This window comes from Macrotis lagotis, chromosome 5, assembly GCF_037893015.1.
Source record: "Macrotis lagotis isolate mMagLag1 chromosome 5, bilby.v1.9.chrom.fasta, whole genome shotgun sequence".
Taxonomy (NCBI): Eukaryota; Metazoa; Chordata; class Mammalia; order Peramelemorphia; family Peramelidae; genus Macrotis; species Macrotis lagotis.
In genome coordinates, this window is record NC_133662.1 from 174885797 (window position 1) to 174913584 (window position 27788).

General features: G+C 38.2%; 1 protein-coding gene across 4 annotated transcripts in view; it reads left to right on the forward strand.

The window, feature by feature from the left end:
• Nucleotides 1-1238: 1238 nt before the first annotated feature.
• TULP4 (TUB like protein 4) overlaps nt 1239-27788 on the forward strand; it is a 228634-nt gene continuing 202084 nt past the window's right edge. For all 4 annotated transcript variants that reach the window (XM_074187931.1, XM_074187933.1, XM_074187932.1 and 1 more), the window contains exons 1-2: nt 1239-1333; nt 19386-19487. The gene's annotated coding sequence lies outside the window, so the exon portion shown is untranslated. The remainder of the gene's footprint in view (nt 1334-19385; nt 19488-27788) is intronic.

The following is a 27788-nucleotide window of genomic DNA, read 5'->3' on the forward strand; positions in this document are numbered from 1 at the left end:
TTATACATAGAAATGACACACCCACACATAACACACATAAATGATATACATATAACACATATGTAAATGATATATTCACTTACACATCTATCTATTCACACATATAATGCACATAAATGACATTTATCTTTATTTGCATATATAACACATCTATAAATTATATATCTTACAGACATGAATGATATATCCATATATAACAGACACAAATGGTATTCGTTTACTTTTCTACTGTTTATTTGCCTATATAAGACATGATATAGATGCATTTCCATACGCGGCACACGATACTTTACACAGGCAACATGCACACGTTCCTCCACACCCATGTCACACACACACACATACAAATAGGATCTTCACTTTTTCCAGCAGTCCTGAGTTTTGCAGGCCCCCGCGCTCGCCTCCCACCCCCACCCTGCTGGTGTTTACAGTGTCCACGGTGTACGCGGCCGGCCGGGAAGGCGGTGGGAGAGGAAGCACGTCTGTAGTAAGGGTTGGCCATGAAGCTGCGTTCCCTGGGCTTGGGCACTGACCGCCGGCGGCGGCCAGGGTGTCCGGGGGGGGGGGGGGGGGGGGGCGGCGGCCAGGGTGTCCGGGGGGCGGCGGCCAGGGTGTCGGGGGGGGGGCGGCGGCCAGGGTGTCCGGGGGGGGGGCGGGGCCAGGGTGTCCGGGGGGCGGCCAGGGTGTCCGGGGGGGGGGGGCGGCGGCCAGGGTGTCCGGGGGGGGGGGCGGCGGCCAGGGTGGGGGGGGGGCGGCGGCCAGGGTGTCCGGGGGGGGGGGCGGCGGCCAGGGTGTCGGGGGGGGGGGGCGGCGGCCAGGGTGTCCGGGGGGCGGCGGCCAGGGTGTCCGGGGCCGCGGTCGCGTGCGCGTCTACCGCATTTTTGGAGTTTCTCGGGGTTCCCTCTCGCCCTCCGGGGTGGGCGGGGGAGGTGTAGCCGCGCGGCTCCGGGTCGGCGGACCGGCGACGTCACAGCGCGTCTCGGCGCCCCGAGGAGTGGGGGCCGTTGTCCCCGCGTGACCCCGGAGGCCGCCGACCCTCGCGTCCGTGGGGGCGGCGGCGCGGCGGGCGAGGAGCGCTCCGGGCCGGAGGGGGGGGCGCGGCCCCGGCGGAGCGGGCGGGCGGGTCATGTGACGGGCCACGTGACGCCACAGTCAGGGTCCGGAGGCGGAGGGAGGCGGAGACTCCGCCGGAGACACTCGGGAGGGAGGCGGCGGCGGCGGCGGCGGAGGCGGCGGGGGAGGCGGCGGAGGCGGCGGAGGCGGCGGAGGGGCCGTGGCTGCGGCCGGCGCGGACCGAGGACGCGACACGAGGCGAGGCCGCCGCCCCGGGGAGGTGAGGCGCGGCGCGGCGCGGGGTGGGGGCGCGGAGCTCCGGCCTCGCGGGCTCGGGCCCGGCCGAGGAGCGGCGGCGCCGGGAGGGGCGGGGGCCGGGGCCGGGGCCGGGGCGCTGCCGCCTCGCCGTGCAGTGTCGGCCTTTTGTTTGGGCGCCGGAGAACGGCAGGAGGAGGAGGAGGAGGAGGAGGAGGGGGAGGAAGAGCGATAGCGCCGGGAGGGGGGGATCCGGAGGCGTTTGGCTCGGAGCCATTTTATTTCACGGCGGCGGCAGAAAACCCCTCCAGCCGCGGTGCCCCCGCCGGGGAACGGGGTTCGCGCGCTCCCGTCGGCCTCCCCCGCCCCCCTCAGCCAGACCCGGGGAGGCCGTCGGCAGCGGGGTGTCTGCCAAGCGGCGCCCAGTCACCTGTCGTGCCAGCTGCACGGACACCCTGGCACGCGTGTCGTCTGGAGCCCGCCGCGCGGCGCGGATCATCAGCCTGCTTCCTCGCCCCTGCTCCCAAAAAAGTTACTCTGCCAGCCCCAAAGTTTGACCCCTTGGACGGACTCCCGTTGGACCCCCCGAGACTGGGCGGCTGCAGAGCTCTTGGTGCTGGGATTTTGAGGATTGGTTCACGCAAATGAGTGACTATTGCAGCACCTGTTTAATGGGAATGGGTTATTTTCTGAGTGAAAAATGTATTCTTTTTCTTTATTTTCTCTATTAGCTTATTTCCATACCTTTCAGAGAACCTTTCACGGAGATAGGGCTTCCATTTAGTCAGTCTCAAAAACTTGTTTATGCAAACGCTGGAAGAAATTGAAATACTAAATCTAAAGCTGGAAATCTGCTTTTTAAAGTTCTCAGTTTTTCTTTCACACGTCCAGGGTTCTGCCTTAATCAGTCCTGCCTTAATTTAACTCTGTAGGCAAATCCATTTTGTGTGGAGAACTCCTGACACACCAGTCAAATATAGCTTCCACTTTCAGGTTTTCAGGAATGTGAAATAACAATTAAAAAAAACCCTAACAAACATGCAGACTAGAGAGTGACTTAAAATTCTGGTCTTGCCTGCCTGGACAGGTTGGAAGCTGATTTCAGAAGTTCATATATATAATTACATACATACGTAGAACAAAATGAGATTTTTTTCGACCAGATGTAGTCAGTCATTCATTCACTGGTGTGGAGATATGAATCTATGAATGAAACATGAATATCTAAATTCAGTGTTCAGCTTTTTAACTTATGGAAGTAAATCTAGTAACTTTGTTTCAACAAGCATTTTGAAAGTTTTGGTAAATGGTAGATTCATAGTTGTATATCTGGAGATCTTAGAAGCTTTAGTAATTCCTCTCCCTTGCCAAATGAAACTGGGGCCTTGAAAGGTTAAATGACTTGACCAAGTTTTCACCTCTCTAGTAAGTCACAGAATTGATTTGAGACCAAACCTCCATCAGATTCAGTGATCTTTCTATCAACATTAAGGAATTAGAAATAGTCTTCTGCATGAACCACAAAGTTAGGGGTTCAGAAGATAAGTGGATAATAGACTTATTTAATGAGGATTTTAAAACTTTGGCAGCTTTCGCTCATGGAAGATATGCAGAAAGATAGGACTCCCATCAGTTTTTGAGAAATGAAAGCACTATAGTGAATCAGTCCCAATACGTTTCTCATTTCTCATAATTCTAATGCTTTGCTTAATGTGAAATTTGTTTATCCAAAACAAATTGGGTATTGAGATAAATACTAGTCTTTCCACCCAGTCCTACTTTCTGCAATATGACAAACAATACTTTTTAAATTTAAAAATCCAGGCTGTCTCCAAAATCTTAGTGCAGTTTTGATCTCGTGAAGCTAAAAACTGTACATGCTGCCACACCAAGCCTACTTTAAACATCATCCAACATAGACCCACAGGGTACCTAGAATAGGGTTGAGACCAGGAATAGATTTTTCCATTTTGACAGGTATGGTTTTGTACTTAGGGAATTGGGGTCCAGAGAACCAGAAGCGAAGTTAGGTATCCTTTTCTAAAGACAAACTCAGAGACTGAGACCAAAATAAATTTTAACATTATTGAAGATTATGTAAGTTACTTTATTTGTAATTTTGCATTTTCTGCCAGACTTTTTTTATTGTGACATGCATTGGCATTAATGTTTTGTGAAAGACATCCAAAGTGCCATAAAACACTCTTTTCTTTACTATTCTATAAATTGAGATATCCTATAGATAAATAATATATTTTCGTGGATCTGTGGTCTCATCATGTCTATATTTTTATTTGTAAAGATTGTAGCATATCTTTTCACCTTAATCTTATGTGATTCTTTCCATGTCTTCATATAAATCTGTCAGAGTATCTACCTGGTTTGCCATAGTCCTCTCTGGCTTTTAGTATTTTATAAGTACCAATACTGCTCCTTCAATCAACAAGCATTTATTGAATCTCTACTATATGTTGAGGCTCTGTGCTAGGTGCCAGGGATACCTTGCTCGCAAGGTGCTCATATTCTGATGGGAAAGACAAGTCTGTTAGCCATGGAATTAACCACCTAATTTAGGTTTATTATGAAGTTAACTTGACTGGCTCATGTCTTTTTCTAACCCCATGCTTTTCAGGGAGTAATTTTGCTTAGAAGTCAAAGTCTGTGATTACTGTAGTCTGCTTTTGCTTCCTTTTAAGTTACTGGAAATTTTTCTATTCAGATTTTGTTATAGTCTCTGCTTTGCAACTGTAGCCATTAGTTAGCAGGCACTGATTAAGTGCCTTCATTATGCCAACCATTGTGCTAGACTTGAGATACAAAGAGAAAAGGAGGGGAATACTTATTGGTAGATCTCCATATAGTTTCATATAAAAGAAAGGTTAAATTTAGAGGAACTGGGGAAGATCAGGAAAGTTTTTATGTAGAAGGTGGTACTTAAGCTAAGACCTAAAGGACATAAGAGATTCTAAGACAAAGTTGAGAAGGGATTGAATTCTAGATGTGGACAACTTTAAGAAGGTCAGTAGGACCTAGTCATAGTGTATTTGAAGCTGAGTAATATTGATCATTTTGGAAAGGTAAATTGTGGCAGGTTGGGAAGATATTTAAATGCTAACAAAGGAACTTGCATTTGATCCAGGGAGCCACTGTAGTTTGAGTAGCTTCATGGGAAGATCATTGGTGTTAAAAAAAGATGATTAGCATATGACAAACAAAGAGTAGCTTGGTATCTCTGAAAACACTATAGAATTTCTCAAATGCAATTTTGCCCTCTAACTCCTATTCAATTCCAGACCTAGCCCTGTATGTCCCATGCACATTGGCAATCCAAGATAGCAGCTGATAAGCTTACTCCATGGGGTGACATAGCTTGGATAATAAGCATTGTTCATCCATTTGGTTCTTCCTGTGTGACTAAGTCATGTTCTCTGGGGACAAAATATAAGCTAGTTTAGCTGGAACTTGGAGTTGGCAGAAGGATGATAGAAACAAGTAATATGAAAATCAGGGTAGGGAAGTTAGAGTGACACTGGATTATGTTCTATTTTTTTCAACTTTATTCAACTTCAGTGGCAAGAGAGAGCCACTGAAAATTTTTGAACAGAGAAGGTATGACCATGCATTCGGATGATGATTCTGGCAATAGTAGGAAGAATTGTGTTGGAGGAGAGTGGTGACTGCAAGATCTAGTTCAAAGTAGCTATTTCTGTAGTTTAGTAATGTCTTAAATGAACACCTGTACTGTGATTGTAGTTAAGAATAAAGAAAAACTGTAGAAATGGAATTGGTAAGATTTGATAATTGATTAGAGATGAGATCAAGGGAAGAATTGAGGATAAACCCCAAAGTTTTAAATGGAAGAGATTGGGAGAAACTAGGCAGTTACAAATGGAAACAGTGAAGTCAAGAAGAGGAACACTTTTTAGGAAAAATGTTCGGTTTTGACTGAGGGTAGTAATAGGGCATACAAGATGTCTTCTAAGCAGTTCAAAAGAGAGATTGGTATTATAGCAGGGGTGTGATGAGTGAGTCTGAGCAGTGAACTTATTGTCAGATTTTAAAGTGTGAGCATTTACATCTCAGAAATCTGCAAACTTTATAAATGAAGTCTTAATTTGTTGCTTTTGTTGACTGACTAAAGAAAGTGGTTGAAAAATGATATAAATTTAAGTGTCATGGATCTACTACCCCTTCCTTACCCTCAGTCATGGACCCCTGTGGCCTCCTTGAACTCCTAGCCAAGCTAGTTGTTAAACATTTGCTAGCATACCCTTTTAATAGAGGAAGGGATTTCAGAGAGTCATCTGGTGGTTGAAATCTTGGGAGTGAGTACCTAAGGAAGAAGATAAAGAAGGAAAGTAGTTTGGACAGACAGATTCACATTAATGGATTGGGAGAGAAGGACCCAGTGAAGGAGCCAGGTGGGATGCTTAGTAAGAGAATAAAGAGAGCAGGGAGGATGTGTCAGGGAAGGAAGGGCAGTGATTCTAAAAATTTCAAAAAGGATGAGAAATGAAAAAAAAAAGGTCATTGGATTTGACCACTGGGGGGGTCTTTTTTGAAAGAGCAATTGGGGACAGAAGTCAGATGACAGTTAGATTGAGGAATCCCAATATATTGGGTATAAGCAAAATTTTCAAGAAATTAATATTTTTATTGTCATTTAGTGGGAATTAACTATATTGTCTTTAGCTGCTGTAAAATACACTTACCCTTAGGATCAATGCCATATTAAGCCTTTGATTGATAAGTTGGTGGTGTTCACATGAAAAAGAGATTTGTGATCCAGTGGATTATAAAACAAATTGCTTATAATTGAATTTAACTGTGGCTTCTGTAAAATTCTCCCCAAAATTACCATTTAATTTCTTATGCTGATCCATAATATAGCTAAATCATGATGGGGAAAGTAAGATAACTGTACTCACTAAGGTTCTATCCTTACTACTTTTAACTTTTTGTTCTGAGATCATCTTCAAGATCAGAAGAAAGTGGACACTTTCAAGTTAGTATCCTAGGAGGCAAAATTATTTACAGGAAAAGTCATGTATCAGATGGAAATGTTTTATAAGGTCTTAAATAGGGCAGAGTTTCATGTTTATCATTTTGTTCTCTTTCTATGCTCTTATTTCCTCATCCCTAGCTATTAAAATTGTACATTAGTTCCTGGGAAAACTACTGGTAGATCTGTTACTGCTAGCTTTGGTAAAACTATCATTAGACTTTAGTTTTATCACTAGTTTTTAGGGATGGTATAATTATGACTAGAAAGTTGATCAACACTGCTATTATTATTGACTATTATTGAACTAAGAATTTATAGTGTTAGTAAATTATCAATTTCTAGAGTCTGAGACAAAATTCTTCTAGTTCAGGGGATGTGACACTTAAGAATGCTTGTTGATTGATCTCCTGTTAAAATGATAAACAGTATTCAGTGTCAATAATTGGAACAGGAAAAACTGCTTGATTAAAAAGTTGTGCCTTGTGCCATTTAAATAATATCCTGGCTGGTTAAATTTTTGTCTTATAGTTGTCAGAATAGCTTCTAGATTTAGCTGATACTCAAAAGTTCAAAAATATTTGGCATTTGTCAATAGTAGGCTTAAAATTTTGTGTGTGAAAGTGTGTATATAGGTACACACAAATATACACATATATACATATAGTTTCCACTATTTTTCTTCCTTTACTGATCTCCTTGCCTTCTTATCTTGTTTTTGCCAAATTTTAAAATGAAATGAGAAACACAGAATTTTTCCTTTATTTGGTTATAACTGATGAATGAGGTAAATTCTGAAATACCTAAAAATATTTATGTCCCTGGGGAAAATGCAATTTGCATATATTGTCTGTTATCCTATATCTTTATACTATATACTTTGTCACTGAAAAGTTTTATTTCCTGTTTTTACACAAATTCGATTCTAAGATACAGGAGAAAAAATAAAGTAGTCTTGGCGTGTTGCCCAGAATCCACCTATAATAACTTACCAGATCAGTGATTTCCAACCTTTCTAGAGTTTTGATATCTTTGTTGGATTTCACAGGTTTCTGATTCCTCCCAAAAACTGTATGGAATGGCACACACACACACACACACACACACACACACACACACACACATATATCAGTTTTTTAAATATAAGTGAATTAAAGCTTTTTAAAGAATTTTTTTCCTTCTTCAATATAGATGAAGTAGAATGGAAATCGTTGTTATGATCAGTTAATCAAAGTGAAATAGGCATGCATCTTGTGTGACTATATCCTTGGAATAACAGAAATATTAAGCACATGTTATAGGTTCCTTATGTACTAAATGCATCATGCTACTCCTCACAGAATAATCTGACAAGAATATTTGGAATCAATTTGGAAACTTTTTGAATAGTGCAAGTGGAAATAATTGAATAAGACATCCCAAGGCATAATAGAATATCAGTCATAATTTGAAGTGGGATGAGGTGGTGGTGGTGGTGGTGGTGGTGTGATCACTCTCTGCATCTTGATAAGTCTTGGGGCATCAAAATTTGTGTTTTCCAAGTTGATCTTGGCACCAGTATGTTGATGTTAATGTTGTAAAACCAGATACCTCAGACTTTCTTGTTCCCACATCAATTGAAATTTTTCTTCATGTATATAGACAGTATTGACTCTGTGCTTCTATTTGGGAAAGCCCCCCTTCTCCCTCAGTCTTTTTAAAAAAATTTTTTTTAAGGTTTTTACAAGGCAAATGGAGTTAAATGGCTTGCCCAAGGCCACACAACTAGGTAATTATTAAGTGTCTGATGCGGGATTGTGGGATTTGAATTTAGGTACTCCTGGCTCCAGGGCTGGTGCTCTATCCACTTCGCCACCTAGCTGGCCCCTCCCTCAGTCTCATGTCAACTAGACAACATTGTACAATCTGTGGTAGACAAAGAGAAATTTGACATATGAAATACATATGTTAATCCTCACACCTCAAATTTTTCTTTTTTTTAATATTTTTAATTTAATATTTTTAAATATTTTTAAATTGCAATGGCACCTTCCTCATAATAAGAAAAATAGTTAAACAAAACTAATTGACGCAGCAAATGGACCATTTCCCACTAATTTTTATATCAAAAGAGGGAAATATTTTCATTATTATTCCTCTGGTACTAGTTGTCTCAGGCTACCAATTTCAGCCCAATTATTTTGAACCTTTTTAAAACAATTAGACTTGTGTAAGTGTGTCTTTAATTTTTTTCTACTCATTTCATCTTATGGTAGAATTGCTAAGTATTTGAAACCAGGTAGACAGATGGTAAAAGGAGGGTAGTAGAGTGATTTATTGAATGATGAGGATCTAGAATAGTTTTACAAATTAAATATCACTTCCTCAATAGTTGAGATTATTTGGGCCCATTTTTGAATACTTTGTCTACCTGGGACTTGGTAGGTAGTATAGATTGCCTCTTCGAATATGGTCCTCTGAGAAGTATGACATTTTACAGAATAGGAATTCTAGTTGAGAAAGATCAGTGAGCTTTAAGTTGGGTTGGTTTTATGAATACCTGCATTTTGTTTGTTTTTTACATGTATGGAATTAAAGACCTGTTTGCTTTTTGATTTCTTAATTTCATATGCATATGGAAACATCTGGAAATAGAATATACTCCTTCCTTTATTTTCTGAATCTTTGCTTTATCTGTTAAGCTAGAAGACAGACAAAAATCTTAATAAAAAGAATTGCCCTTAATATAAGCTTTGATATAAAGTGATAAGTAAACTTAATTTAAAAGAATATATATATATACTTATTAGTTTTTTTTTTTTTTTTTTTTTTTTTAGTTTTTGCAAGGCAGTGGGGTTAAGTGGTTTGCCCAAGGCCACACAGCTAGGTAATTATTATGTGTCTGAGGTCAGATTTGAAATGAGGTACTCCTGACTCCAGGGATGGTGATCTATCCACTGCGCCCCCTAGCCACCCCTGAAAAAATATTTTTTTCATGAGATTTTCCTTGCTTGAATATGTGGATCACTTGAGGGTCAAATACAAATAGTGATCTGCCTACAAATATAAAGTGCCTTTTTTGTACTAGGTGTTTTGATAGGGACAGAAGTTATAAAGATGAAACATGATCCCTACTGTCATGGAGATTGTACTCTAATGAGGAAGACAAAATGCAAATAAATTGTACATGCATTATATTTATTAGATAAAGGTAATTTACGTGTGTGGTAGAGGGGTGTGTGGCAGGAGGAAGGACCAGGAAAGACCTCTTGTCTGAAGGAGGCTTTGAAGTCTGAAGTGAAGAGGGAGATGAATTTTGAGTATGCAGTTCAGTCAGTGCAAATGTAGTCTTGAGAGCTAGAGTATTTTGTGTGAGGAGTAGCAAAAGTCCCCCAAAGAGGGAAAGCATTTTGAGTATGGAGTTCAGTCAGAATCTTGAGAGCTGGAGTATCATGTGTAAGGAGAAGTGAGTAGGCTCGTGGACCTGGATTATAGAGTGTGCAGAAAAGAGAGATATGGAAGAAGACTGGAATAGCAGGAAAAATCCAGATTTTAAAGGACTTTTGATGTCCAGAAGAGTTTCTATTTAATTCTGGAGTAAGTAGGGTTAAATCCTTCTAGTTCATTGAGTAGGAGGAGGACATGGTTTATTTTATGGTGCAGATCAGAAGTATCAAATAATTCACAACATTGTGGCCTGAGCCTAATTTTTTAAAATTTATTTTTATTTATTTTATATTATTGCAATAATCTTGTTGTGAGAGTAATCATACCCCCCCCCCCAAAAAAAAAAGATGAGAAACCTCAAGAGAGTGTTCAGATAGCTCTTTTTCTTAGATGAGTTGCCTTCCCGATCATGGCCACCAGAGAAGTTGCTTCAATATTTTTCCCACAGTTACTATCACTAGCTGTATTTCCCTCCACTCTATTCCTCCTCACTCTCATCTGTTCCATCTCTCTTTCCTTTCATCCTGTCTCTGTTCAGAAGTGTGTTGTGTCTGAGTACCCCTCTCCTATGCTCTTCCCTCTGTTCTATCACCCCCCCCCCCATTTCCCTTTATCCTATTCCTTTTCTCTCATTTTCCCTAGGGTAAGATGTATTTCTATATCCCATTAAGTGTGTATGTTATTTCCTCTCTGAGCCATTTCTGATGAGAATGAAGGCTCACTCATTCCTCCTTGCCTTCCCTCCATTTCACTCCATTGTAAAAGTTTTTTTCTTGACTCTTATGTGTGAAATATCTTAGCCCCTTCTTCCTCTCCTTTCTCTTCTCCCCACTACTTTCCTTTATTACCTATTGACTCCATCTTTTTACTATATTATATTTAGCTCCTTCTATTTGTCTATTTAGGCAGTAGATGTGTGAATGTAGATGCAAGAAATGTTATGGGGGTAGAAACTGCAAGATTTAATTGTTTGACTTTGAGGGGTAAGATTCTGAGGTAGGAAAACCAGGGTGACTGGAGGGATGGTGGTGGCTTTGACAGTAATAGGAGACTTTGGAAGAGGGAATGAATTTTGGAGGATATATAAGAAGTTCAATTTTGGAAATACTAATTTTTTTCTCTTAATAGTATTTTATTTCTTTCCCCCTCTCCTTTCCCACTTCTCTCCCTAAGACAACAACCAATTTGATATATGTTGATACATGTGCAATTTTGTAAACATTTCCACATTAGTCATGTTGTGAAAGAAGAATCAGAACAAAAGGAAAAAAATCAGGAGAAAGGAAAAAGAAAAGACAAAGTGCAAATAATATGTGTCTGCTTTCAGACTATTTCTTTCTCTGGATGTGGTTAGCATGACTCTTTTGGAATTATCATTTCTTATTGTGTTGCTGAGAAGAGCTAAGTTTATCATAGTTGATTATTGCACAGTGTTGCTGTTAGTATACTCAGTGTTCTGGTTCTGCACACTTCACTCAGCATCAATTCATGTGAGTCTTCCACATTTTTCTAAAAATGCCTACTCATCCTTTCTTATAGAATAGTATTCCATTGCATTCATATATCACAACTTGTTCAACCATTGCCTAATTGATAGGCCTCCTCTCAATTTTCAATTATTTGCCACCACAAAAAGAGCTGCTATAAATATTTTTGCTCATGTGAGTCCTTTTCCCTTTTTTATGATCCTTTTTTTGCAGACTTAGTAGTGGTATTGTTAAATCAAAGAGTATGTATGCAGTTTTATAGCCCATTGGTTATAGTTCCAGATTGTTCTCCAGAATGGTTGAATCAGTGCATAACTCCCGCAGTAATGCTTTTAGTATTCCAACTTTTATTCACATTTTCTCCAACATTCATTTCCTGTTCTTTCCTATTAGCCCATCTGATAGGTGTGAGGTGGTACCTCAGAGTTGTTTTAATTTGCATTTGATTGAGACCTTTTTTCTTTTTTAAAAAAATTTATTTAAGGCAATAAGGTTAAGTGACTTCCCCAAGGTCTTATAGCTAGGCAGTTATAAGTGTCTGAGGCCACATTTGAACTCAGGGCCTCCTGACTCCAGGGCCGGTGTTCTATCCACTCTGCCACCTAGCTGCCCTGATACCTTTTTTAATGACTTAAAGAGAACTTCAATTTCTTCATCTGAAAACTATCTGTTCATATCCTTTGACCCTTTTTCTGTTGGGAAAAGACTTGTATTCATATAGATTTGACTCAGTTCTCTATATATTTAGAAATGAGGCATTTATCAGAAACACTTGCTGTAGAAATTGTTTCCCAACTTCCTGCTTCCTTCTAATCTTGGTTTTGTTTTTAAGGCCATACTAATTTTGAGATGCCTTTAAGGCATCTTGTTTGAAATTTTCAAAATTGAGTTGGCAATTCAGCATCAAGCTTAGATGAGAGATGGGGGTTGAATATGTGGATCTGAGAGCATCTGCATAGCTGTAAGCCCAAGGGAGCCACTGAGGTCACTGAGACAAAGTTGAGAGAGAGAGAAGAGGACCCAGAAAAGAGAATTGGGAAAACTGTCAAGGAACATGATATGGGTGATAAACTAATAGACTAAAAGAAGGAGTGGTTGGAGAAAAGGAGTGTTTAGAAAACCTAATGAAAAGAATGTACTGGAGGAAAAGTTGTCAATAGTGTAGAATGCAGGAGAGATCAAGAAGGATGTAGATTGTCAGATTGGGCAATTAAGAGATCATTCATTGCTTTGGAGAGTTTCAGTCAATTAGTATGAGTTTGGATGAGAAAGGGGATACATTCTGCTAACAGTATGTGTTGGGGAGAATTGAACATCTTGAAAGAAGTAGGGAGAGTAGAAAGATGCTGAAAATTAGAAAGGAGAAAGTGTAATGATTGGAAGGGGCAATGTGCTGGAGAAGATAGAAATGAATGAGATAAAAAACATGTATAAAGAAGTTGGCTTTGACAAAAAGAATAGCAAGGAATCGTAATTGGAGATGGAGAATGCACTGAGAAGTGGGGTATTTCCTGTTCTATTGCTGAACCCTGAGTACAGTTTTAGATGAGTCCAATGTGTTCTGTCATACTTCTCTTATTCACTGATCCTGATGTTACTTACTTCTACTTTTCATACATGAAATACTCAGGGAAATACTCAGGTGATTAGGTTTTACTTTTTTATATTTGTCTAGCAAAAAGGGAGTTGAACTGAGTTGGATTAAATTTTGGAGTACAGAAGGTAATTTTAGACATGAGCGATTGAACAAAAACAATTAGATCCAGAAGTTGAGACAGTTTCCTTGAGCTGCATTCTCTGGGACTAAACATATGCTAAAGCAGGATACTAATAGAATGTATCATGAGATGAAGTAGTTCCCATTTCATATGACATGAACAGAAAATTAGTTGTATTGTCCTCTGACTCCTTATAACTTCCCAGAGCAGGTGTTCTAGACCACCTCCTTTGTCACTGCCTTTAGGCTCAGCAGAGGATTTCATCTCAGTTCCCTGAAAAGATCAAGGCTATTTGTTAGCTTCTTGAACATTTTTCTTTTCACTCTTTTAATCCTTTTCTGTCCTCATGAATCCTTTCTTTCTGTCCTTTCCTAAAGGATGAGGTAGTCTTTCCCATACTAATCACTCCATCTATGCTTTTTTTTTGTTTCCTCTAGGATTTTTTCCAGAGTTCATTTCTTTCATATATTTTTAGTAATCTCCCTCTTGATTAGTCCTTTCTACTTTGCTTAGAAACATGCTCAGGTTTCTGCCATCCAAGAAAAAAATCCCTTTCTTGTCTTTGCTGTCGTTTTTTCTTTCTCTTTCCCTTCATTACTGAACTCTAGGAAGAATAGTTAACATTTCCTTCTAATTAACTAAACTCATTGCAGTCTGGTTTCTATTTCCCCAAAACCACTCTTTTCCATGGTCACCAAATCTAGTGGTTTTTAGTTCTCAGCCACTTTGAGCTTTTTTGCTGCATTTGAGATTTTGATTTTCTTAATTTTTCCTTGACATATATGACACGGCCCAGTTCTGGCTTTCTTTCCTGTTTGATGGGTACTTCTCAGTAATCTTTACAATTCCTCTTTATATATGCAAAATTTGGTCATTTTTTCCAAGACCCAATCCTTCTGTTCTTATTTGTTCTCTCTCTCTCTCTCTCTCTCTCTCTCTCTCTCTCTCTCTCTCTCTCCCCCATATATATCTATATCTATATCTCTATATATCTATAACTGTAACCCCCAAATTCTTAATTCCAGTGCTTGCTGTGGATATTTCTATCTAGATTCCCTTTTGAGACCTTAAATGCAAGAAATCCAAATGTGAACTTATTATTTCATTGAGTGATACCATTATCATTATTTCAACAAGACATCCTGATGGAGAGCCATCAGGGGGCAGCATGTGTCAGACAAGTCATTTCCTCTTAAAATAAAACGATAAAACTAGCTCAGGACCAACAGCCTTGGGAATAGCAGGACTCTCTAAAACCACCAGGCCTATTAAGACTATTCCCAAAAGTTTTATTGAAAGGAGAAATCCTTTTTTCCCCTGTTTGTCAACATTTTATTTGTTTTCTAATTATATACAATAGTTATATGTACCTATCATTTTTGTAAGGTTTTGAATTTTACAACCCCCCAGAAGGCTGTTTGATAGTCTTTACATTGTTTCCATGTCATATATTGATGTAAATTGAATGTATTATAAGAGTAAACATAAGAATAAACATAAACCCCCCTCCCCCCCAAGAAGATGAGAAACCTCAATAGAGAGAAAAAAATATACCTCAGTCTGTGTTCAGATTCCAATGGCTCTGCCTCTGGGGTGAATTGCTTTCCTTATCATAAGTCCACCAGAGAAGTTGCTTCAATATTTTTCACACAGTTGCTATTACTAGCTGTATCTCCAGTCTATTCCTGCCCACTCTCATTTATTCTATTCTCTCTTTTGAAAGGGGAAATCCTTGTGGAGAGTAGGCCCACTTTTCTTATCACCATCTGACTGCGGCCTAACTACTATGGCAATCAGGCCCCTGAAGTATGGAAATGGACGCTTCTCCCAGACCACCAATTTTGCTTCCATTTAGGCTCTCACAGTCATTATCTAGGGAAGCAACACCTGTGGAGAAGGGTCCATTCAGTCTTGCTGAAGCAGGCTGACTTTTTGAGTGATACCAAGCAAGTTGTATAATTACTACCTGTACCTCCATTTTCATTCAGCCTAGAATTATGGGATAACTCTGCTTCCAGCCCTTATACATAGAAACAGGCTGACTATTACTTCTGCAAATGTTATAGCTTCCTACAAAGATGCAGGGAAGAAAGATCTTGCCAACAAAGTCCTTGTTATAGTCAAATGGTTCAGTATCAGAAATTTATATGCTCTCATCAATGGAAATGATATTAAAGAAAAGACATTTCCATCTACTTTGCTGCTGCATCCTAAGGACCATAGGAAGTTTCCATCTGTCTTGAAATTGAAACTCATATGTGCTGAATGTGAGCTTCCTAAGAGCAGAGACTGTCTTACTCTTCTTTTTGTATTCCCAACACATATCCTAGTACCTTTTGATGGAGAAAGTGTTTTAAGAAATACTCATTCATTACCCTTTTTTCCTCTTTGAACTTGCTCTTCCTCATTTCTATATTGTTGTTAAACTTCCTACTTTAATAGTTTTAAAACCTTCTGAACATCTTTTTCTAGCCAATCATTATTTCCAGTCATGTTGTTTTGACCTCCACAGTAACTATACATCCATTCTCTCCTTTCCATTCCCAATTTCATTTCTTTTTTTTTTTTTTTTTTTTTAGGTTTTTGCAAGGCAAATGGGGTTAAGTGGCTTGCCCAAGGCCACACAGCTAGGTAATTATTAAGTGTCTGAGACCGGATTTGAACCCAGGTACTCCTGACTCCAAGGCTCCTGACTTTATCCACTACACCACCTAGCTGCCCCTTCCCAATTTCATTTCAAGTGCTTCCTTACTTTTCCTCTGGAAAATATTTTTTGGGCCTTTTTAATTTGTGCAGATACACGTTTCACACTTCTATCAAGGTCATCTGTCTTAATATGAATATGAATATTCATCTATTAATGTGTAGATCTAAATTACTACTATGCTCAAATGAATTCAGGGATTCCTTGTTACTCTGATGCTGCCATCCAGTACACTACATAATCTGACTAATCAATCAGTTATCATTTCCCCAGTCTTGGTTCTATGCTGTCCATCCTCAGTGCATTTGTGTATATCTTCCCAAATTTTAGAACAGACTCTCCACAGCTCTGACTCTTGAAAATCTTTATTTTATTTTTCAGTGGTCTTATGAAGTTACCTCTGGTACCCAGCTAGAAGTGACCCCGCTCTATGAATATTTTAGTCCTTTCTATTTGACCTCTTTTATATACTTACTGCCTTTTAGTTTGTATCATAATTTATGAATAAGCATTATCCCCTAAGTAGATTTAAGCATCTCGAGGACAGGGACTACATAGTTTATCTTTATATCCCTGATGTACTGAAATCCGTGCTTATTGAATTGAAAAGTATTTTAGGGATTTAATTTCAGTTAAATTTAATTCAGCAAGTATGTATTAAGTATCTACCATGTGCCTGCCTCTGTGCTAAGTGCTAGGGGGGATACAAATAAGAAAAAGGAGACTTTGCCTTCCCTTGCTGACTTTACTGTCTAATGGGGGAAAATACACACACACACACACACACACACACACACACACACAAACACACACAAGTGGGGGGAGGAGGCATACTAAAAGGAATACCTCACATGGAGCATAACATTCCCTCAATTTAAGTCAAGTAGAGCTGCTGATAGAAAATACACTCAACTGAAAACTGGACCTAATTGTAGACATTATGATGCTGTTTTGTTTGGTTCTTGATTTTTTTTTTAAGGGAACCAGTACCATCATGGGTGATGTTTTGACTTGTTGGCAAATTGGATTTATGTGAGGCAGAGTTGTACAGAGTCATCAGCCTCACTCTGTCTTCTTGAGTTATTAAAAGTTCAGTTGCATAATAAAGTAAGACTGGTATTGACTCAGGATGCTGTAGATGACCTTGGAAATGTAGACATGATGTCTTTGATATGAAATGTGAAGAAACAAAGTTGCATATTGATTAACCAAGCATGTAAAAGTTAGAAATGTGTTTGCCTTTTTTCAAGTGCTAGACTTTTAAATGGAGGCAAAGCCACAAAGAGCAACAAAATCCTGTAAAGGCTAATTTGGGTCTTAATTGAAAACATGTCACATAAAGATAGAGACTCCAACAGTGACATTATTTTAAAAATGTGAAATACAGTACATACATGCAAAAAAGTATTATTCTAATCTTCCAACTTGTCATTTTCTTTTCCACTATACACATATCTTCATTTCCTAAAGTGCCTTTTCTGTCAGACCTCTGGTATTTTCCTTTTTCCTGAGGCAGGAGTTGAAAGTTTGTCAAATTGTTGCCACTATTTTTTTTTTGCAAGGCAAATGAGGTTAAGTGGCTTGCCCAAGGCCACACAGCTAGGTAATTATTAAGTGTCTGAGGCCGGATTTGAACTCAGATACTCCTGATTCCAGGGCTGGTGCTCTACCCACTGTGCCACCTAGCTGCCCCTCCAGAGATATAGACATTTATATGATGATTTTTGCTATGAAGAAGCCTTTTATGTTCCTAGATGACAAAGATGAACTAACATGTAAATCTAGGAAATCTCTTCTCTTATCCTGTACAGCTTTGGGTTTAGGGAAGACCAGTATCCAGGTCTTTTTACTTAGACCCTATTCTCTCTTCATGTGATAATATTTTTATGTGAATTTGAAAGCTCTTCTGTTTCTTTGCATGGTTCTTACCTAACTTTAATTTCTTTCTTTCTTTTTTTTTTGCAAGGCAAAAATGGGGTTAAGTGGCTTGCCCAAGGCCACACAGCTAGGTAATTATTAAGTGTCTGAGGCCGGATTTGAACTCAGGTACTCCTGACTCCAGGGCTGGTGCTCTATCCACTATGCCATCTAGCCACCCCATCTTACCTAACTTTAAGAGGGGACTAATGATGACTTGAAACTAAGTGGGAATGGTAGGGAGGAAGATGAATATAAATGATTATAACTTACATTAGTTGTTCTTGTTGTACCTTAATCAATCTTAGATACTATAAAGAGATTGGTATAGAACATTTATAGTTGGCCCCAGAATTTTTTATCTGCAGGACTCTCAAGCCATCCACATTAGTTATATTGTTTTTTTTTGTCAGTATAAGTTTCTTTTTATTTTAAAATGGAAACAGTGGAGTAAAGTGGTTTGTGGCTAAAACAACCTTCACTGGAAAGAAAACTGGAGCCCACATAAATCAAAAGAACAAACTCCGAAAGTCTGAACCAGCTGCCCCGCCTCCCCAGAGGACAGAGTAAAGGACAGGGTTAAAGCAGAGGGTATAGAGAGGGTACAATCAGAAAGAAAGGTCATTTACAGTCAAGTACAACTTCCCAAGGCAGTACAATCACATAGATAGAGGGTAGCACTTAAGTTGAGACACATTCAAAACTACAAGCCCTACTCCACCCCCAACCCTTTCTTAAAAATTCTTTTTCTCCACTAAGGAGGGAACAATGACATGGAGCATTCATGAGGGTAGGGGTAGGAAGGCATGGTACATGGCCTGTGTTATTTTTGCCAAGGCCAGGATGTTATCAATGGTAGTTGTAGGAATTGTGTATTTTTTCATAAATGAAGTGGAGGAATCCAGTGTGGGATTCAGGCATTTTTTTTAGGTATTACCTGCCAGAGTTAGTTTACATTGCTATACATGAAGTTGCGAAGAAAAGTTTTACTACACAAAAAATATTACATTAAAAAAAGTTCCTCCCCCCCTTACAGGTGCAGTGGTGGGTAAGGCGTGGAGCCCTCCAAAGCAATGGCTTTTGTGGGGTGACCTGATTCTCAAGGGTGTTGGGGAGAGGGAAGTGAAAGAGCCCAAGTGAGGCTTGCCAATGTGATAGGGGGTGGGGTCCACTGTAGATAGTTGGGGAATGCTGTACCCAGAAGGAAATCGAATATCTTCAGAGTGGGGAATGGGTGGGGGAAAGTCGCAGAAGATTGAAATGTATTTAAGGGAGAGGAAAAAATCACTGGGGGAATCTAGACAGTCTGTTGGATATTGGAAAAATGTCTCTTTTTTTTTTGGTTTTTATATTTTATATTGGTTTTGACTCATTAGATTTTATTTTATTGAGGGCATAAGTTTTATTACCCAATTTGATTTCTTCTTTTTTTTTTGGCTACATTTTCAAACTTAAACTTTTTTGACTTCCCAGTTTCTCAAGAGTGTTTTTTTGAGTGTTCTTGAGAGATTCATTGTTAACTATTCATTCATTTAAACTTTTATATATTGTATGTAATATTCTATATACAAATAGAGGCTTTTAAGACAGGAGAAGAAAAAGAACATTTCTCAAATGTTGTTTAACACTAATTAGTTAAAACAACTTAATTGTGAAATGGAAGTATAATAAAGATAGTCTCCCTAAAAAATATGAAACTGTTTCTGCTCTAACAGTCATCTATGCTGATATTTAAATTTGTAGAACAATGATTTGATTCTTATCTGCCAAATTTTTTGGTAACTAATGGACAGTTTATATGTTCTTGATTTGTGTTTTTGCAGAGGCAGTTAAGTCTGGTAGAATATCGGCCTGGGAATACTAGATTGCCCCACTGCCATCACTTCATTTATCTGTATCTATTTCTGAACTAACACTAAGAAATGGTAAGTATATTCAAATTCAATAAATATTTATACTAAGTTCCTTATTGGATAGTATTTCTTGCATTGCTATAACTGTTTTTGAGTTTTTGCTAGAATGAATTGTAGGAAAAGATATCCTATGTAAAGATAGAAAAAAAGAATTAAGATTAAAGAACAAATCGCTAAGAGCCTAAACAGGGTAGTAAGGTACCCAGGAAATGCAATTGCTTAGAAAAGAAAGTGGTGTAGTAGAAAGGTTAAGACAAAAAAGATGTTGGTCATGTTTTTCTGTACATTTTTTTTTTGTAAGGCAAACGGGGTTAAGTGGCTTGCCCAAGTCCACACAGCCAGATAATTATTAAGTGTCTGAGGCCGGATATGAACCCAGGTACCCCTGACTCCAGGGCCAGTGCTTTATCTACTACGCCACCTAGCTGCCACTTTCCTGTACATCTTATAAAACTTGTAAGAGAACAGTTTCTGTGAAGTAGTTAATATAGGAACCATTCCACCATTGTAAAAATTTTAAAAATAACCCAAACTTTAAAATTCATTGACAGATGCCCATTGACATTTATAGGTAGCTTGAGAAATTTTTCAGGGTAGATAATAAGAGCCCTAGTCTTTTTTCTATACTTATATTTTCAAAAATATCTTGCCTTTTTTACTACCATTTAATGAACCACTTAATGACCTCACATGAAAATCAGCAAGCTTCAGGTTTTCTCTTGGTTGTGAAAAGGCAGAATTGACTATTAGAATGTGTTTCTCTGGGGTGTCTAGGTGGCGCAATGGATAGAGCACCGGCCCTGGAGTCAGGAGTACCTGGGTTCAAATCCGGCCTCAGACACTTAATAATAACCTAGCTGTGTGGCCTTGGGCAATCCATTTAATCCCATTTGCCTTGCAAAAAACCTAAAAAAAAAATGAGAAAAGAACATGTTTCTCTTTGTAAGTTTTCTATTTTCGGAACTTCTGGCCAAGATGGCGGAGAGAAGACAGGCACAGTTCTAAAGTCTCCTGATCTCTTCCCCATCTATCACATGAAACAAACCTCTTAAAAGAAAACTGACCCACAAAACCCAGAAAGAAAAGCCAGGAGAAAGAAAATCTACCTCAGGATTTGTCTCCCACAGTAGCTTTGGCCGAATTCTGGCGTGGGTGAGTCTGGGCTCAGAGGGAGGATCAGCCCCGGATCAGCCAGATTAACAGCTGAATTGGAACTGGGAGTCTGAGGGCCAGAGAGTCGGACCTGCTGGATCAGCGGTGGGGCTGGATGAAAGGGGGCTTGGGTCTGCGGGGAAGCAGAGGTGCTGGTGTTGGTGCTGTCCCCCTGGAGCTTGCGGACCAGGCTGAGGGAAGAGTTCTGGTGCAGGAGAGCTGCGGACACCATCCCTGGGCTACTTGGGTCTGAGAAACTCTGAGGGTACACCTCCATTGCACAGAGGCCTCTCCCCAAACAAATGCAAACTACTTCTGCCTCAGGCCCAGAAGAGCAGAAGAACCAGCCCAGCTGAGGAATGACCTCAGGCCAGGGTAAAGCTCACCATTTATTGAAGGCAAAAGAATTCAATAGCTCCAATTACTCCCTTCGGGCAAAGGGAGAAGGCCTCCCAACCCAGGTCACAGACACTCCAGAGAGGGCAACCAGCACCTCCTACTGGCCACCCAGAGAAACTGCAGCTTTAGCGGTCCCAAGCCCAGGTGAACCAGTCCCCCCCAACTCAAGGTCTTAGCATAATGAAGAAGGGTCAGTGGAAAGGTGGATCTGTAGAAAAATTCCTGGAAGGGAAAGACCCCAACCCAGAGAGACCTGGAACCTCTGAGGAGAGTACAATCTGGTCTCCAGCACAGAAAGACTTCCTTGAAGAAATAAGGAAGGAGCTTAAAAATTTGGGAGAGACAATTAATACCACGCAACAAGAAAACAAAACCTTAGAAAGTACAATTGGACAAACACAAAAGGAGAATAAATCTCTCAGATCATCAATTGGACAATTACAAAATAAGAATAATTCTCTCAGATCCTCAAATGAGCAAATGCAAAAAGAAATTAATTCTCTCAAAACCTCAATTGGTCAAATGGAAAGCTCTTTCAAAAGTAGAATTGACCAATTGGAAAAGGAGTTACAAAAGGTTAATGAAGAAAACTCCTCTCCCAAAAAATAATGGAGTCTACAGAAACTAATGACTCCACGAGACAGCAAGAGTCAGTTAAACAAAATCAAAAAATAGAAAAAATAGAAGCAAATGTAAAATACCTCATCAACAAAACTACTGACCTTGAGAATAGATCGAGGAGGGGCAACCTGAAAATTATAGGACTTCCTGAAAACATTGAAGAGAAAAAAAAAGTCTGGACTTAATACTACAGGATCTAGTGATGGAAAACTGCCCTGATATTATGGAATCAGAAGGCAAAGTAGTTATTGAAAGAATACATCAATCCCCACCAGAAAAAGATCCTAAAAGGAAAACACCAAGGAATGTTGTGGCCAACTGCAGAACTATCAGATAAAAGAGAAAATCCTGCAAGCAGCCAGAAAGAAACAATTTAAATATCAAGGAGCCACAGTAAGGATCACGCAGGACCTGGCTGCATCAACATTAAGGGATCGAAGGGCCTGGAACGAGATATTTCGAAGAGCAAGGGAGCTTGGAATGCAGCCAAGAATCTACTTTCCTGCAAAGCTGAGCCTACTCTTCCAGGGAAAAAGATGGACATTTAACGAAATGGAAGAATTCCAAAAATTTCTGAAGTTTTCTATTTTCTATTAAAGGTTCTCTAATTTTAAGTTTGCTCTTTCTCAGTGTAAATTTAGGCTTAACACATCAAATAATATATCAATTGTTAAGGCAGAATGATGTTATCAGGGAAGCTAGAAGGGAATAGTGTCCAGAAAGTCCCAGTGGAGCATTTTATTTGTAAATCTGATTTATTGAATTTGTCGTAGTCTCATTGTCTTTCTTACAGACTTACTGTATTCTAATTTGTATGTTGCGTCTTTAATTATTTAAGAAGAAAATTCAAAAAATATATGTATGTTTAAAACCAGGAATTAATATTATAAATTAAAAAAGTTTAAGTTCCTAACATTTCCAAGTTCTCTAGGATCAAAATAATAAGATATTATTTCTTTTCTCACATATATATGAAGCAAAACCATCACATCTCAGTGTAACTATGTAGAAAACACAGCATATAGTAACACTGTGATAAAAATAAAGTTTTCCTGTATTCTCATTATAATGTAATTTGATTCCTGCTTGTTTTAATTAGGTGTGTTTTAATGAAATTAATTTTATTACTTATAATTTAAGAAATGAGAACCAGGAGTTGAATAGAATTCTAATTGTGATTAGAAGCTTTTTGAGTAAAGGTGGTGGAAGTATTGGTGTTTCAGATAGCAGCAGGTGAGCATACTGTTAAACTTGCCATAATTGGAACAAGACTCTTCTGAGTTGCCATCTGTTCCAGAGCTGTTCAGAAATCAACAGTGTTTTTTGAGTTGTATAGAATTATTCTGTTAATGTTGAAATTTTTAAGAACTAGTAATAGTAGAACAGAACTGGTCAGGCATTAATAGCCTGGGGAAAATTAGTATTTATTGAAGGGGAAATTACTGAGTTATTTATGAATGCCTATATTAGCAGACAGACAGGATGAAAACTATACCTTTTATCTCTTTTGGATACCCAGATGGTTACTCAGTTAGATTCAGTTCTGTATTTGTTAGGCATGGCAATGAACATTATTTGTGATTATCCCTATGTAGAGGATACAGAAGCAGAATAGTATAGTGGACAGAATATTGGATTTTATCAAGAAAGACGCATTTGAAACTTTTGCCTTAGACACATATTAACCTGAGGTTAAGTCATTTGCCCAAGGTCACACAGATAATACTAATTAAAATACTGTTCTCAAGTACAGCCAGACTTGGATTAAAATGTAGTTGGGAAGTAATTTAACAAAATAAATAAAAATTCAAGGAACTTAAAAATTATATTAAAATTGAAAACTAAGGCAATATATAGCCTACAGTGACCTTATGACAGTTTAATGGACTCTTTCTTATTTGAGTTTGACAATACTGACTTAGACATGGTGGTGGTCGAGCAGATGAGAATTGTAGCTATAATGGAGAAATGCAGGAGCTTAAGGGCCAACATTCTTTTGGCTCAAAAGATATGAATAAGAAGTTGGTGAAAAGATTAGAGAATTACTTTTTTCTTCCCATTTGAATTTCTTGTTTAGCAAAATACTATTCTCTGATTGACTCAAAAATTGTCCTAGTTTTCTAATTAATATGGCACGTTTCATGGTGTCAGGAAAGAAACTTAATGACTCTTAAGACCCTCAGGCTAGTCATTTGATCTTTTTTGTGATGTTGATAACCACTCCCTCGTTTTTCTTGTGTAAAATTTCAAATCTTCTTAAAGCCTACTGGTACATAGCAGTGGTCAGTATACCCTATTGGGTTAGAACTTTTATTAGTATTGTTTTTCTCCTGAACCCCAAGGTTATAAATTACAACATTGGTTAACTGGTTCTTGAGTATGTGATCCTCTATATTTAGCTAATTGCTAGCTTTTGTATCATGAGGAGGCTAAGCCGAGATGGTGGATTGAATTCAGGAATTTACCTGAGCTTTCATCTCATTGGAAGAGCTTCTCTTCCCAGCTTTTCCTCTGTCTCTTTTTCTTGAGCTCTTCCATGAACTGTGAGACAATTCATATTTTTCTTCAAAGGTTTGGATATAGGAGTGTGTATTCTGATCTTTCTGTGGAACTGCCTCATTACCTATTAGATTGACTAACAGGACAGAAAAGGAAAATGGCAAATGTTGGAGGGGATGTAAGAAAATTGTGAAATGAATGCACTTTTGCTGGAGTTGTGAACTGATTAAACCATTCTATGGAGCAATTTAGCAGTACCACTAGTAGGATTGTATTCCAAAAGATTTTTAAAAAGCCAAAAAGAAAAGAGGACTATGACTATAATGTACAAAAATATTTAGAACAACTCTTTTTTTGGTGGCAAAGAATTCGAAATTAAGATTATGGGAATGACTATCATTTGGACATGGCAGAAGGATTGTGTTATGTCATTAGAAATGATGAGCAGGATGCTCTCAGAAAAATCCGGAAAAATTTACATGAACTACTAAATAGTGAAATATACAGTATACAAAGTAACAGCAATGTTGTATGATGATCAGGTGTACAATGATCCAAGTCAACTCTAAAGGATTTATGATGAAAAATGCCATCTATAGAAAGAACTGATGGTGTCTAAATACAGATTGAAGCATCCTTTTATCTTTCTTGAGGATGATCTCTTTTCTTTCACAGTATGACTATTATGGAAATGTTTTGCATTAATAAACATGTATACTCTATATCAAATATTAAATTTATGAAGGGGATGGGAAGGGAAAAAAGAGAATTTGGCACTGTGTTAAAAGTGAAGGCAACTCTAAATGGGTGGTGCAGATAGAGCACCAGACCTGCAGTCGGGAGGACCTGAGTTCAGATATGTCCTCAGACACTTAGCAAATCACTTAACTCTGTTGCCGTGTAAAAAAACCAAAAAACAGAAAAAAATGTTAAAAATTGTTTTTTTTATAACTGGGGAAAATAAAATATTAAATGAGAATATAGTCTGAAAATTTGGTTATATGATCCATATTATATTTAGAACTAGAAGAGAACTCAGAGGCTGTGTGTTTTAATTTCTTTTTTTAAGAAAATAATCTTCATTCAGAGTATTTTATATATATACTATTCCTTATTCATTACTCCTTTACATACTTTGCTTCTTAGAATCTCTATTCTCCTTAAAGAATATTCAAATACTATGTTTTGTAAAGAAGTCTTTCCCCAGGCCCAATATTTCCCAGTTGCCCCCCTCCCCCTCATGTAAATACTTTATATTCAATTTGTATATATCTTTATTAATAAATGTTGTCTTCTCTGGTTGAAATTTTTTGAGAAAAGGATTGTTTCACTTTTGTACTCCCAAGACTTGTCCCATTGCCTAGAATATAACAGATACTTAATAAATGTTAGGTGATAGATTGACTTGAGAAATGGGGGTTTAATAGGGCCTGGTAAAATGCCACTTACTAACTTTATGAACTTGACAAGCTGTACCCTCAGTAAATTTTAGTTTTTTCACCAGTAAAATGAAGGGGTGTGAATAGATGATCTTTTGCTGCAGTTGATGCTCTAATGTCCTGCTATTCTATGAAAACTTGGGCTCTTGGAGGTAAAACTTACTTGTCTGAAATCTGATAGACTGCAAATAGCAGAGAAAAACCCTATTTAGAGCTAGAAGGGAGTGTAGATGACCTTTTGACCTTCATTTGGTTACAGTGCGAATTAGGGAATTTGTTGACTTTCACACAGGTCAGAAGTGGGATTAAATTCATCACCTTTGACTGAAGTGCCAGTATTTGCCTTTTCCCTCCTTACACTCTAGGTCTGAGTACAGAATTTCTGGTTCTAAGTACTCTTTATTTTTTTTGGCTACATCTATTAAATTCCATAAGCATCTTTACCAGACTTTGAAAATGAAATGATAAAAATGAAACAGATCCATCCTCAAGGAACATAGATTCTAATTGGGAGAAACAAAACACACACACACACACACACACACACACACACACACACACACACATCTATATATCTAGATATAGATTTTAATATATATTATTTATATATATATAATATATAAAATCAGTGTTGTATTTATTGGCTTGTATTTACCTGTTCATTTAATTATTTGCATTTTATTTCTTACTTGTTTTAATCAGCCAAATTATTACTTCTCATTCTTCCACTAATTAATTAAAAAAAAATAAGTACCAAGTTTTCATAATTGCTACTTTGTAATTTAATTGGAAATTTGATGCTGTCAAGCCATGTTTTTTTTCTCCACTTATCTCATGTTACTCTAGATGGATTTTGTTATTTTTTCTAATTGTAACCATTGTTAGTAAGTTACAGTTTGTTAGTAAGGTACTAAGAAAGTTATTTAGTTGCTATTGTTTTTGTTATATTGGCACAGTCCAACTATGAGCAAATAATATATTTTCAGTAATTTTAAATCTTAAATTCTCTAAAACAAGTTTTCTAGTATATATATATATATATATACATACATATATATATATATATATAATTCCTTTATCTTGGTTATTGAACTTCCAAATTTTTTTTTATTCTATAATTATTGGTAATATAATTTCTATTTCTGTCCTTTTAGCATTTTAGTTGTTATTATACAGAAAAGCTAATTACTTGTAAAGGTTTTTATTTTATATTCTGCAGATTTGCTGATTTGTTAACTCAGATTCTTTAGACTCATTTACAGAAAGTAAATTTGCTTATTTTCTCTCAAGATTTTTCTTGCTTTATTGCAATAATTACTATTTCTATCACCATGTGTGAAGATTACTGTGGCAATAAGGGGTGTCCTTGCTTTTCCCTTAATCTTAATGGAAAAGCTTTTCTTCATTGCATAGCATATTGGTTTTTGGTTTTAGATAATCATATTCACTTTCTAGGTTTTTTTTTTTATTTTTTGGTTAAAGAAAGATGGAATTTGGATTTTGCCAAAAGCCACAAACTATTATTTTTGTATTCATTTATAATTAGTCTATTTATAGTTACCCATATATTGAACTGACCCTGCATTCCTGTAATAAATCCATCTTGGGCACAATGATTAAGTGGATACACACTGGACACTCAGAAAGGCCTGAGTTCATATCTGACCTCAGACATATAATAACAATATGAACCTGGGCAAATCACTTAACCTTTGTTTGTCTTAATCTACTGGAGGAGGAAATGGCAAACCACTCCAATAGCTTTGCCAGGGAAATCCCATGGACAGTATTGGCATGCTGTGGCCAGTAGGATCATGGAGAATCGGATATGACTGGACAACAACAGTGTATACTCCTTTGATAGGTTCTTGTAAGCCTCTTTGGTAACATTTTATTTATTTTTGCATAGATGTTTATAACAGATATTTATGTATAAGTTTAATATTAATAGCCAGCATTTATCTAGCTTCTCAAGGTTTCCAGAGCTCTTTACAAACATTACTTAATTTTATCCTCACAACAATCCTGGGAGGTAGACAATAATGTGCTCTCCATTTTACAGTTGGGAAAACTGAGAAAATAGAGGTGAAGTGACTTAGCTGATTCACACTGCTGATGGTATAGTGGATAGAGCACTAGCTGTGTGATCTTGGACATGTCACTTAACTCTTGATTGCTTTGCATCCAGGGCCATCTCCAGTCA